This window comes from Rhagoletis zephyria, unplaced genomic scaffold (assembly GCF_001687245.7).
Source record: "Rhagoletis zephyria isolate East Lansing unplaced genomic scaffold, Rhagoletis_zephyria_1.1 Rzeph_scaffold_00057, whole genome shotgun sequence".
Taxonomy (NCBI): Eukaryota; Metazoa; Arthropoda; class Insecta; order Diptera; family Tephritidae; genus Rhagoletis; species Rhagoletis zephyria.
The window spans coordinates 182,725-196,833 of record NW_016157141.1 but is presented as its reverse complement, the minus strand read 5'-3'; the positions used below and the strand labels follow the sequence as shown (position 1 = coordinate 196,833).

At 33.6% G+C, this 14,109-nt stretch overlaps 1 protein-coding gene across 7 annotated transcripts in view; it reads right to left on the bottom strand.

The window, feature by feature from the left end:
* The window catches only part of Acsl (Acyl-CoA synthetase long-chain), a 57,704-nt gene extending 44,697 nt beyond the window's left edge, over positions 1-13,007 (bottom strand). For 2 of the 7 annotated variants that reach the window (XM_017624340.1, XM_017624378.1), the window contains exon 1: positions 12,864-13,007. The gene's annotated coding sequence lies outside the window, so the exon portion shown is untranslated. The other 5 variants (XM_017624349.1, XM_017624385.1, XM_017624365.1 and 2 more) reach the window with 4 other exon arrangements.
* Between the last annotated feature and the right edge of the window lie 1,102 nt (positions 13,008-14,109).

Here is a 14,109-nt window from a genome sequence, read left to right as displayed (position 1 = left end):
CTGAGCGACAATCTTCGGTATATAAATGAAACTCATTCATATATACTCAGGGAAAACAATTGCTTTAGACTCCCACTTTATAGAACAGAGGTAGACAAAAAAAAATATATTTTATAAAGGTCTAAAGTGTTTTAATGAGTTACCGCCACATGTAAAAGACTGTGATAACTTTGTTGCTTTTAAAAGACAACTATTTGATCACTGTAAAACTCTGGCTATTAGGTAGGAGAGCACGGAACGGAATGGAAACCAGGCCTTTCCATCCGACCAAGCAGCAAATGATCTAGCATACGAAAGCTTCCGACTATGCCCAACAGCCCGACCATAACGCGGAGCGGAAACTAGACCTTTCCGCCCGCCTCACATCACGGAATCCAGCGTCAGGGTTTGCATATTAATGACGACGGGAACATGGATCGGAGACTCGGCCTTTCCGACCGTGACTATCAACTCGTGAGCAACGCGGAGCGGAAACAAGGTCTTTCCGCCTGCTGCACATAGTACATATTTAAAGGTAGACTGGAGACTAGGCCTCGCCAGCTACCAAACTAGTTAGACAATATACATTTATATAGGTTATTTGATAGTTTTAGAAACATAAACAGCTTTGTAATTGAAAATTTAAACTTACATATACGCATACTTTGTTATATATTAAAAATACCTATCTGTACTTTTAAGTCGCAAGACTGTAACAAATAAATAAATAAATAAATAAATAAAAATAACGTAAGTGACATTTTTGTTATATTTTTTTTTTCTTTTTTTGATGCAGAAATGCATCGAGATGCTCTAGGACTATTTCTGCATCAAAAGGAAAATTTTGAAAAAAAATCGCTTACATTATTTTGGCGGTTAGGGCCAAGTGTTATGTATAGATTTTTTGTTGAAAATTAAATAAATTTTTTGTTTTTTTTTTAATGAAAAAATACAATTTAACGATATAAAATAAGCAATTGCTTTTTCTTAAAATTGCATCGGTAACTTACATAAATTGATAAATTATGGGAAGACATCCCGCTCAGTTTTTCCGATTACCATAAATTGTAATGCTTCAATTCAGCCCAGTTTTAAATTTCATTATCACTGTCACATTGCAATGGCGAAGTGATATATTTTGCTTGTTTTTCCTTTACCACAAAAATATAAATCCGCACATAGACCCAATTGTGGAAATGGCTTTGAAGTTGTAAAAAGAAGGTCACGGAATTGAAACCAGAGAGAAAGCAATGCAAATGGAAAAGCAAGAAAAAAAAAACAAAAACTAGTATTAGATATCTTAGATGCCATGGAAGAAGTAGCCATGGAGCGACCGGCAACAAAGAGCAAAGAAAGCTCACTCAGAGAGCACAAATGCTAATGCGACGGAGACAACGCAGGGAACTAAATACATACATATGTACATATTTGGCAAATACAAACAAACTAAAACCAAAAATATATACATATTTAATGCATTAAGGCCCCGCCAGATAGAAATTCTTTTCTGCGTCACAGGGATGCTTTTGACTGACAATACGCAATAACATTGCGAGGCGCCTTAATGAAAACGTTGCCGCAAACAAAACGGCTCATTTTGATTGGCCAAATGTCCGTTGGTCTGAATTCGTTCCATACATTGTTGTTTTGCCGTATTGACGCGCGTCAAAAGTTCAGAGTTGGGCGATTTTTATCAGTTGCGACAATGCATGCGCTGCCAATGTGGCGTCTTCTATTCAAAATCCCAGAGTTAACTTCGATGTCAGTCAAAAGTATACCTGTGACGCAGAAAAGAATTTCTATCTGGCGAGGCCTTTAGCCAGATTAATTATTAAAATAATGAAAAACAGAAGTTTTAAAATGCATCGCTCGGAGAAGGCAGCCTACCCAAAACTTGGAGGCTCGTTCACCCCAGGGCAGCGTATTTTCTAGTTGTCGAAAATACGAACAACAAATTGTAACAAAAACCAGAGGGACACGAATCAAGCGAAAATATAAAACAATTATGAATGTACATACACACATTTGTACAACTAATGATGTTTTCTTAAAAACATTTTACATACATACAGTATCGGTCATATCTATAGCACGCCATTTCAAAGTGATATTGTGTGCCACTTATGTTTATTTATTAATTTTTAAGAATTTTCAATTAAAATATAGTTCATTCTCAGACAAACCCGATACAAACCCAAACTTAATAATTTGTAGAAAGCTACAAAAAAGTGCAACAAATTTTCACATAAATTTCAAACTTTTTTCTCGGAAGTGTTAGAATTTTTTTGAGTACACAGTTTTTTAGCCCATTCAATTTTAGTCTGATAATGTGCAAATTTGAAGTGGCTACGAATTACCGTTTATTTTTTAGATTTTTTTTGTCGCATTGGCTTCCATATTATGAATAAACTCAATTTATTTGTATATGGAAGAAATCCGCAACACCTTTGGCGAAAACAATTCTAAAAAATCAACGGTAACTTTTAGCCCCTTGAAACTTGCACATTATTAGACTAAAATTGAAGGGGCAAAAAAAAACTGTGTACTCAAAAAAATTCTTACACTTCCGAGAAAAAAGTTTGAAATTTAGGTGGAAATTTGTTGCACTTTTTTGTAGTTTTCTACAAATTGTTACACTTGGGTTTATATGGGGTTTGTCTGAGGATGAACTGTATTTTAATTGAAAATTCTTAAAAATAAATAAATAAACCTAAGTGGCACACAATATCGCTTTGAAATGGCGTGCTATAGATATGACCGATACAGTATGTATCTAAATATATCGCCTACATATGTATATACATACATACATACGTATATATTTTCGAAGCAGCAAAACAACAGAAATGGCCTAACGTAAAATACAAACCAAAGAGACTGCGCTGCAAAATAAAGCAAAAAGGCAAAGTTAGACAGACAGAAAAACAGAAAAAACAAAAATAGACATTCAACCGCACCGCAGTCTGCCATCGATGGTAATGGGTAGAAGACCACGCTATTATACACGCTGAAAATCGTATGAGATTAAGGGGAAATGATGTTCAACAGCGCAACACACGTTCCCCTTCGGAGCTGCACTCATTGCTTGCTTGCCACTTCGCCGCAGAAGACACCCCTCTAAATACATAACTAAAGCAAACGTAAAGAAAAAGAGAGCCAAAACAAAATGTGGTGTGTGTTAGGTGCAGTGATGCCACCACGAGGAGAATTCGCCGATTTTGATGGTATTTGAATTTCTGGGGCGAAGCGGGGAATGGCTTAAATTTTGGGGGAATCCAATATACATACAAACGATTTCTATTAGAACATTCCTTGCAACTTGTAATAACAATCTCTCATTACGATATTGCGGATTTAAAATATAACGTAATTGCCTCATACAACCGTTTGGATATCAAAGGCAATGCAATATATAGAGAATTTTTCCAAATTTAGTTTAAAAAAAAAGCTGAAAGCAGAAAAAAGCTTGGCATTGATACTATGGAGGCAATTTCACTTAAAAACCAACTTTTTAAAAATAAAACCTCTATTGATTTTAATGCGACTTTTAGACAATCTCAAAAATTGCATCGAGAAATATGTGATTCTAACTAATAATCCATCTATGTTCGAAATAAATTAATGAAGATATGCTTTACGAAATATGCTCAGAAGTATTAGTTTTATACATTATTAAAAAAGACTGCCCTTATTATCTCATTAGAATTAATGATAAATCTTGTTTTTTTTAATAAAAATTAGATTGAAGTGCTTTAAATACTAAAAGTTATTCTGGGGGAATACAATTGAAAATATGAGTTTTTTTTAATATTGGGGGAATTATACTTAAAATAGTTGGCATCCCTGGTTTAGCATAAGCACCAGCAACCGTAGCATGCAACAGCATATGTACACTGGCGGTCATTAGAATAGACTCGCCTTACTTTGAAGAGGTTTTGGCTATATTTCCATGGTTTATTTTATGTTTAATATTTTTTATAAAAGCTACATAAATCCCCTTTTCAAATTTTATACAAAAATTATTCGACAAATTTTTAAACTTTTTATTCGCAATTTTTAGAAAAATTTCTGGTATGCAGTTCGGGCTAGCCCATTCAATTTTAGGATAATAAAGTGCAAGTTGCAAGTGGCAAGAAAGTACCGTTGATTTTTGACAATTTTTTTTGTTGACGATACTCGGCATTCTCTTCCACATAAAAAAATTTTCGAGCACACTTTATATGGGAAAAAACATGACACCGTCAGAAAAAAAATCTTAAAAATCAACGGTATTTTGTAGCCAATTGAAACTTGCACTTTATTATCCTAAAATTAAATTGGCTACAAAACTGCATACCAGAAATGTATTGTATACATGATTATCACGGCATTAGTGTTTGCCAGTGCAGACATTCGTATTAAAACAGTGACAAAAAAAAAATGCAAATGCGCTTAAACTCTCCTAATCAACGGGCCTTATGAATAAAAACTGAGTTATTTAATTTATTTGAATAAATCGAAATTTTAAGAAAAAGCAATTGCTTACTTTTTATTCATAAGGCTCAATATCTAGTCTACAATTTTAATAATATTAAATAACCAAAAGAAAAATAGGCGAAACTGGTCAAAATCTCACTTAACCTAATCAGCTGACCACAAGGGTATGTTCAACTATACGATACACTTGTGAATACCCCAATTATTTAACGTAAAAATATTTTGTCACGATTTTAGCTCTCCGTCACGAAAATAGAGACACCATCAAAAAATTAGATCAACAGCTAAACGTAAACAGAATCTAAAGAAGGTTGGGAATACTTTTTATTGTCCAATGTATACGGCGCTGTTTAAAATTAGAGCTAACGAAGGCCACCTATGACGGTTAAGGTGGTATATTCTTTCAAAAACCATATGACTTGACAGAAGATTTCACGAAACTACGAAACTGCAGGGAACGTACTGATAATAGTCACCTTTATATTGCCGATACTGTATATACAAAATCATAGCAGTCGTGGAGCAGTAAAAATCCAATGGCAGAAATCTGCTCGACAGGTAAACTTATGAAGAAGCACACGTCCATAGTGCTCATCGCAATAGTATCGATAGTCGACGATATTATACAGTACACGCTTGATAATAACGACTACCCATTTCTGCCACGCAAAGTTTCTGACAATCAAAAAAAAAAAACTTCCGTTGTTTAGTGGCCAAAAATACCACAAAATTTGACTTAACATGTCTTTTCACTCGGCCATTCGAGCTAGTTATGAAGTCGCTTTAAGAATGAACTCCTCTATATTTTTGTTTCACAGCCTCCGGTGATCTGCAGCTACGATGTGGACTTGCTGAAATCATGTTAAATGAAATCTGGTCTTGCAAGGAAACTTTTTAGCCGTAGTCCCGGAACTGGAAGCCTGGACAAAACGAATTTATTCACCTTGATGATTTTCAATAGCAATAATGGGCAGATGGGAAAATTTGTTCAAGGCCAAGATATTAGCCTTTTCGACTTTCGTTCACTTCGCTGACTACCATGTCATTGCGGGATTACGAGATCGCCGAAGAGCTATCAAGAGAATGATCTCCTATTATTGTGAAACCGGAACCATTTTGTGGCCGAAGTTGATTTCGTTTGAAACTCTAAATTTTCGAGAAGATAAACTGAAAATGGTTTAAGTCTTTATGTAGTTAAGAATAGTAGGGGAACAGAGATAGTCCAGCTGAGTTTATCGGTCACTTTAGCTGCGAACACGTCATTATCTTTACGATTATTAGGCGGATGTAATAAGAAGAGATTATCGACGTATGTTTCTGCGTTTAAAGAACTTTTTATCTCACAGTGGTCGCCCAAATATGTATTTGTTATGTTTAAATTATTCCAAATTTACCTATTATCAACACTAGCCGGCGAGAAATCCAAACTTTGACATTTTAACATCATTTCTTGTGCCGAATTTCCACTAGGCATTGAAATTACGAAAAATATGCGCCATTTGAAAACGCCTTGTGGAAACGAATTTAATTACGATTTTTCTTAACATAAATGGCACAGGTATTTTTTTCATGCCCAACTTTGCCATTAAACTTTTTGTCATTAAATGCCAAATGGAATACGGCATTAATAAAAAATCTCCGCTGAATCCGAATATGAAGTAAAAAAATTTATAAAAAAGTATAAGTTTTCCAGACTTAGACGAATTTCAGATCTCAAGAAATTTGGCCATATCTCAAAAAGTATTCTAACCTCTTATATTTCGCCTTCGTAAAAGATCGCAGATGAACGTACCTAAAGCTCGTAACTTATTTTTTTTTTATTAAAATTTTTTTTTTCTCTGTGTGGTTTTAAATTAGAGCGAGTGCGGTTTTTTGTCTATATATTCGAATATATACATATGTATGTTACGAAAAATATCTCATAAATTGCAATTGATATACGGCAATCGCTGATACGCAATCAGAAAAAAATTATACATGAATGTTCATCTGTAGTCATAACAAAAAATGCAATAAAAAGAATGGATTTGAAAGTGCGCATTTAATAGTGGTGTGCACTAAAGTGTAAGTATGAACATACACTGGCGGTCACGCATAAGTTACTACCATTTTTAAATGGGGTAGAATTTCGTAAAGTAATAAAAAAATACATTTTTTTATATTATTCTTACTATAACAAAAACTATATAAATAAAAAGTTAAAACAATGTATCACTTTTTACTTTTAGTATAAAAAGCACATACCTCAAAATTCTGATTGATTTTTAATCATATTCTTCTTACGATGTTGCGCATTGTCTCCCATATAAAAAGCATGTGTTACATGGACAAAATCGCGCAGAGCCTCTTCCAACTTGCCCATTATTTTACTTATATTGAATGGGCTATAAAACTGCATACCCAAAATTTGACTTGAGTTAGAAAGTCACATGATAGAGCGAAAACGATGTAAATAAATTGCAGCCAAGTTGAATTGTAGCTCGATAAATGCACGTACATACATACACACATACAGTCAGTGTCAAATGTAAGTGTACATCGTATTCTAATTATTTTCACGAATTTGGCGAATTTCAAAAATGTTCATCAAAACTTTTATTCAGAATTTTTAAAAATTCAATTCAATTTTAGTACACCAAAGTGCAAGTTTCATGTCGCTAAAAATTACCGTTGCTTTTTTAATATTTTTTTTTGTGGGGGTCTTGACCATTTTCTCCCATCATGCGTTCTTCTTCTTATTTGGCGCTGTAACCGCCTAAGCGATTTTGGCCAAGATCAGCAAAGCACGCCAGTCGTTTCTCTTCTGTGCCAACTGACGCCAATTGGAAACGCCAAGTTATATGGAAGAAAATACGCAACACCTCACAGAAAAAAAATCTAAAAAATCAAGGGTAATTTTTAGTGACTGAAGCTTGCACTAAAATTTAATGGGCTACAAAACTACATACTCGAAAATTTTCTAAAAGTACTGAATAAAAAGTTTGAAATTTTGAATAAAATTTGTGGATTTTTATGAATAGTTATAAAAACCGTAAAACTTTGATTTATATTGTTTATATTACAGAATGAACTATGTTTTAATAAAAAATGTATGAATAAAAAGGCTTGATGTTTTAATAAAAAATTTATAAATATTTGTGAAAGTGTGAAACTTTGATTTGTATGATTTATGTATAGAATGAACTCAATTTTCACAAAAATTATTGAAAAAATTTTTTCATTCAAATAATTGTAAATATTAGATATTTTAGGGCAGTGTATACTAAATTTTTACTTTGACTGTATGAATGTATGTATGAAGATTTCGCACTGGCTTACCCAGAGTTGTTATTAGCGAGATGGAATCCTCCTCATTGAATAAAATCCTCACACGAGTATGTAAATTACTAATACGCACTGTACTTTTCAAACAATCGCTTAAGCAAAGTACGTATGGACATATGTATATGTATGCATGTATGTATATTTCTAACTACAGAGAAAGTTCAATATTTAATTCGCTTAAAACTTGTTTGGGATATTACACAGAGGAAACTCTTAATTATTGGAAACCATTACGCGATGCTAAATATATATATGTACATATGATACGATGACCTTTACGAAAGCCATATACAATACATTTACTTTTATGGATATTTATATACGTTTGCATGAAAGTCGTTTATTGCGTCGATACAAAAGTAAACAAACCCAAGTGAATTGGCAAACACGAGCATGCTATCGATAAACGTGTATAAATATAACCTGTCGCTATCGAGTGTAAGCACACAGTATGTACACAAGTGTGTTTGTATGGTTGCACATATGTGTGTACATTAGGGTGGTCTAAGTGTGGTAAAGTGGGTAGTAAAGTCGGAAATTTAACGCTCTCACCCGCTAGGATTCTTCAATATCGAAATATATATATATATATATATATATGACAGAAATACAGTCGGAGGTTTGCATTGCACTATTAGAAAAAGTTTTTGTTTGTCGATTGAAAAATATATGTACATATACACACTTGCGATCTTTTCTTTTTTATTTAGATAATGTTTATAATTTTTTTTCATAAAAGTCCACATTTAAAACTTTGGGCAAAAATTATAAAAACCCTGCGAAGCTTCATCTAAACTTTCAACTTTTTGTTCATTTACATCAATATAAGTATTCGACAATTTTTTTTTTGCCGGGAAAGCTGCGTAATACAGTGAAAAAAAAACTATCGAAAATCAACGCGATTTTGTAGCAACTCAAAACTTGCACTTTATTACACTAAAATTTAATGCATGCTCACTTTCTATTCATTATTATCATGTATTTGGAATTTTTTTATAAGGGAAGCTGCGTAATAGTAAAAAAAAAAACATATTAAATTTCAGCGCGATTTTTTATCAACTCAAAACTTGCACTTTATTATACTCAAATTTAATGGGCTATTAAGCTGTATATCAAAAAATGTTACGCATTTCTTTGCTTGCAAAAAAAATTTCGAATGTAGTAGTATTAATGAATAAAAAGTTGAAAATTTAGATGAAACTTTGCAAAAGTTTGAAATGTTGCTGTTGTTGTTGTTATTGTAGCAATGTACAAGAGACACTGGAGTGGCAGTAAAGCAGTAATTTTTAAGCAAAAAACAAAACTGACTTTAATTCTCATATAAAAATTTAAGGCTACCTTTAATTTCTTCATGATCCAATGATCGGATCTAAACCAAATTAATATGGGACCCCCTCTGAGGTTCCACATTTCCTTTCAAAAAAAAAAAAGAATTTTAGATATTGGTTAAAGTGGTCCAAAGTTATGCGGTAACATACATAAAAAAAATTATTCCGACGAATTGATAACCTCCTCCTCTTTTTGAAATCGGTTAAAAAAATATGTAAATTCTTTGGATACAGAACATTAAATTCCGACTTTATTTTTCCCACATTTATTTTTGGATCATACTAATGTACATAACGCTAGCTTTGAGGGAAAAGTTGCCAAGTCCACTATTTTTGAAAAATCATATTTTGAAATTAAAAATGCAAAATGCAGGAATAAAAATGGTGAGAAAATTCCTTTCCAAGAATACCTCATAAGTCTGAATCGGTAAAGTTTAGGCCGGGTTATTCAAGTTTTTTTAAACCAGTCTTTGAAAAAAGTTCAAAAACAGCATCAAAAATCTCATTATTGTGATTCCGTTTAACTTTTTATAATATTTGTATGCAAATTTTTTAGTCTTAAACTGTTTTGTCATCTAAGGTGATTTTTTGCTAAGAATAGTTTTTTTTGTATGAGGAGTGATGCAGTCTAATGTATATATGTTTACCATAAAGCCGTTTGCGCAAATTCATTGACATTCGTTCTCAAATAAACACGTAAAACTGAGTGCAAGAACCAAAAAATCAAATGAAGGCCAAGTTGACTCCAGACACTGCGTTGTCGGAAAGACTGCTAGATACAGCAGGATAAACTGGAAAAACGTTGGTCCGCTCTCATTTTGTAACTACTTTGGTATACATACCAGTGATAGAAAAGTACGCACAATTGTGCTTTTCTACACTTTTTTACCTCATTCAGCACTTTAAGCACAATCGGCAGATTTGGCAATAATAATCGGCAATTGACTATAAGGCGATTCTGGCCAAAATGTATTTAATTTCTATCAACCTTAGTTCAAAATATGTAGGTACAAAGTTTATGTGTGATTAAATAAGCAAGAAGTTTAAATTGTAAATTCTCTGGTGAAATCAGAAGCGATGTAGAGAAAATTTAATTTTTTACTTATTCAAGTTGTTTTGTACATATTTTACGTTGAATAAACCAAATTTGCCAAATTTTCAGCAAATAACATTTTTACGGTTTTGAGAGGTTTCCGCTTCCTATCCGAGTAGATTTATTCCGGTTTTTAGAAAAAGTGTGTCTTAAAACCATTTTTTCATTCACGTTCTGCTACTTTAAATACCGCGGAGAGACGAAAATCGATGGTGTTTCGCATAATCTATCGGTCTGCCAAACACCTTTTCACCTTTAGGTAGCGGTATGTAACATATTAAGGGTATTCTCTAAGTCTTGCAAAGCCTTTGCATGGTGCATGTAAGGCAGTCAGAAAAAAATATTAAAAAATCAACGCGAACTTAAGACTTGCACGTTATAACCCTAGAATTTAATAGGCTATTAAACTGCATACTCGAAAAATTTCTAAAAAATCTGAACAAAAAGTTGAAAATCCAGCTGAAACTTTGCAATTTTTCATAATTTATAACCAAGTTTGAAATCTGGATTTATGTGGTGGTTGTTATAGAATGAGCTAGACTTTTATGGAAAAATAATAAACATTAAATAAACAAAAGAAAAATAGCCAAAGTTGATCAAAATGTTGCTGGCTTAATTAGCCGATCACAAGTGTATGTGCATTAGGATCGTAGGTGGTGAGAGCATAAAAATTCCGACTTTACTTTTTCACATATGTATGGTGGTACCTTTTTGGATCACCCTAATATTCATACACTTAACAGAAGAAGTCTGCATACATCATATCTTTTTTAAATATTCACAAAATTTTGCAAGCTAATTTTGAAAAAGGAATTTAAAAATAGTAAAAATTGTAAGCGATTTTTACGCGCTTGCACTTATTTACTAAAATTCCTTCATACCCAAAACTGTTATAAAATCCCCCCTAAACGAAAGAGGATTGACGCCGCTTTATGAAAAATCATGTAATAAAGCGTGCACTGTTGTCTACAAGTGTGTGTAAAAGTTTTTTGATTCGATTCACGCGTTTGGGCACAGCAACCCAAAATCGTTGTACAAATTCATAAACAGTACCCAAAGCATGAACCATATTTTTATAAAAAATTAAAAAAAACGAAATTTAGTCTGTAAAACATTGTAAATATTAAAACAAAAACCATTCATCCAATTTTGACCGCCAGTGTAGATACATACATACTAAAGTCACTCGCAGAAGTATTCCTAGGTAATTTTGTTTTTTTACAATATGTATTTAAAATGTTTTCCATCACAAATGTTTTTTCGTTAGTTTTTTATTTAAATTATAGCTCATTCTAAACATTTTTACGAATCAAACATTATTACAACTGTAGTGTAAACAAGAACTACATATTATGTATAATTGGCAATCTGTATTTACCTGTGCTAAATAGCATTGATTTACGTTGTTTGCATGAAAAATGGAATAGCGTGACGTCGCATCACAAGTTGTTTTTGATTGTGGTGTTGTTGTAGCCGTCACACATACATTGTTTTTGTGCGAATTTTGTATTGTCACCGAAGTTGTTGTTGCGGCGAATTTGCGTTAATTTTGTTTGTTGTTTTGTGGTACGTTGTTATTGGTATAATTGTCGGAATTTTTTCAGACAGTAGGAAGGCAACAAAAAATAGAAAGGGGAAAATTTTAATTATAGACAACAATGCGTTTTCACCTAAATTTAGATTACAGCAAAATTTAAAATTAGGTAAAAGTTTATATGCGTATTTCTTGAATTTCTTTTGGTATCGCCAAAGGCACGCTGCACAAGCACGCCCAGAAAAGAGAATTACACGTCTTGCGCCGCACCGTTATGTAAAACACATTTCTTGCACTGCACATTATGTACAATTTTCTTTTTTATACATTAATATAAACTGAATTTTCACACTTATTTCCATACTATTCAAACAACGCGTTGTTGCCGTGATACGTACTAAATCTCGCTCCCCAATTTCCCTACAATCAACCGAGGCCGCGCAGACAGCCAACATAAAATTGGAAAAAAAAAGGTCGAGGGCTAACATGCGTCAGACGGTCACACCACGTTTTTGTCTACAATAATTGCCATGTCTCACTGCGTAGCCACTACTTACTACTTACTCAAAAACACGCACGCACGCCCGTTCTATATTCTGAAGTCAATTTCACTCCAACTAATCACTTGAAATTAACTTGATTCCTATTTTATTTTTACAAAAGTAAATAACTAAATTTTTAATAGGCGTACGCTCTTAAAACAATATTTTCAAAGACGTAAACATCAATCACTCTCGGCCACGTTAGTTTTACTTCTGAATCATTTCATTTGCTGCCTCCATATCATTGTATGCTTTTCATCGTCAAACGCTATCGTTGACGAAGTCATCGTCGTCGTCGAAGTCGACGGCGCCGCACTTTCCCCTGCGCATTCAAACAACAACCCTTCACACACAAATCAATTTACAACATTTCCGCTGTCGACGTCCCTGCTCAACGACTTTGTTGTTCTTGCTATTCCCTCACTTTCTCCTTTGATTGCATTTTCCTCATGATTTTTTTGTTTTCATATGTATTTTTTCGCTGTCAGCGCTCTTCTGCGGGCACGTCATCAAAACGAGGCGCCGCAAAAGCAAAAGCCACAAATACATGGCATACAAAACATAATCTAATATTTATGCCCGCCCACCTTTTGTTATGATGGAGTCCTTTTTAAGCGTTGTATTTGCATTTAATGATTTTTAATTAATATTTAAACACAATTTTATCACTTTTTCACAGACTGCAAAAGAAAAACGTCAGACCGGATCGCAATTTCTAGTTTTTTGAAACTTCAGCGTCTCAGCTTCACGAATGCTGCCAGACTCCATCGAAATTGTTTATATGTAAGTATGTAAGTATGTAGGGACACGAATTTCGATACGATACGATACCATATCTATACTTTTGGCATTCGATGCCGATATTTTCTACTCGATAGTTTTAAAACGATATATCGATACTTTCTGTTCGATATCGTGTCCCTATAAGTATGTTTAGATTTCGTTGTCTTGGAGTACGTGTTCTTTTGTTGCTGAAATTACAATGTCCTGCTGTCCAGTGAAGTTGTTTTAATATCGCAAATATATTTAATTTGGCTTCCTCAATTTACAGGCTAACCTAGTAACCGCGGCTTGCGTTTTGGAACGCACGCCGTCGAATTTGTTTTTTTTTTAGCGTCACCCGAAATTGGCATGCGTGCGTTTGCATTCGATTTCATTGAGCGAAACGTCAAATCAAAATGTCACTCAGAACAAGAATTCAATTCAGTTCAATTTCGGTTAGTCCCGCACAATTTGTGTGTAGAATTCTATTTATATTCTTATGGACGCTCACACATCTGTCAAAACTTGTCGTTGACATGGAAAGGCATATTATGCATTTTAAATTAGTTTTTATTCTATAATTCTGAAAGATATTTTAATTATCCGAGCCCGCATTGAACTTTATAGCTTTACAGGCTAACCCAATATTCGCGACTTGCGTTTTGGTACGCACGCCCTAGAATTTTTTTCCTGCGTCACCCGAAATTGGCTTGCGTGCGTTTGCATTTGATTTCATTGAGCGAAACGTCAAATCAAAATGTCACGCAGAACAAAAATTGGAAATTGAGTTAGCTTCATATGCACGCCGTTCTATTTCGGTTGGTCCCCGTTGTATGTGCATGAGAAATTTTTGACAGTAAATTGGTGGCGTGGGTTAATATTAGGTTAGCCTGTTAGCCTATAAGAAAAAACGGCCTTCATACAGACCACCTGGCAACGTTGTTGGTCCGAACTGTACACAACAAAACAAAATTTTTGTATGTATGTAGAATGTCTGTACAACAACAACGCCAACAAAAAAAAAAACATATATTTTTTATATTCGCAGTCTGTCATTTCTGAAAAGTGGCG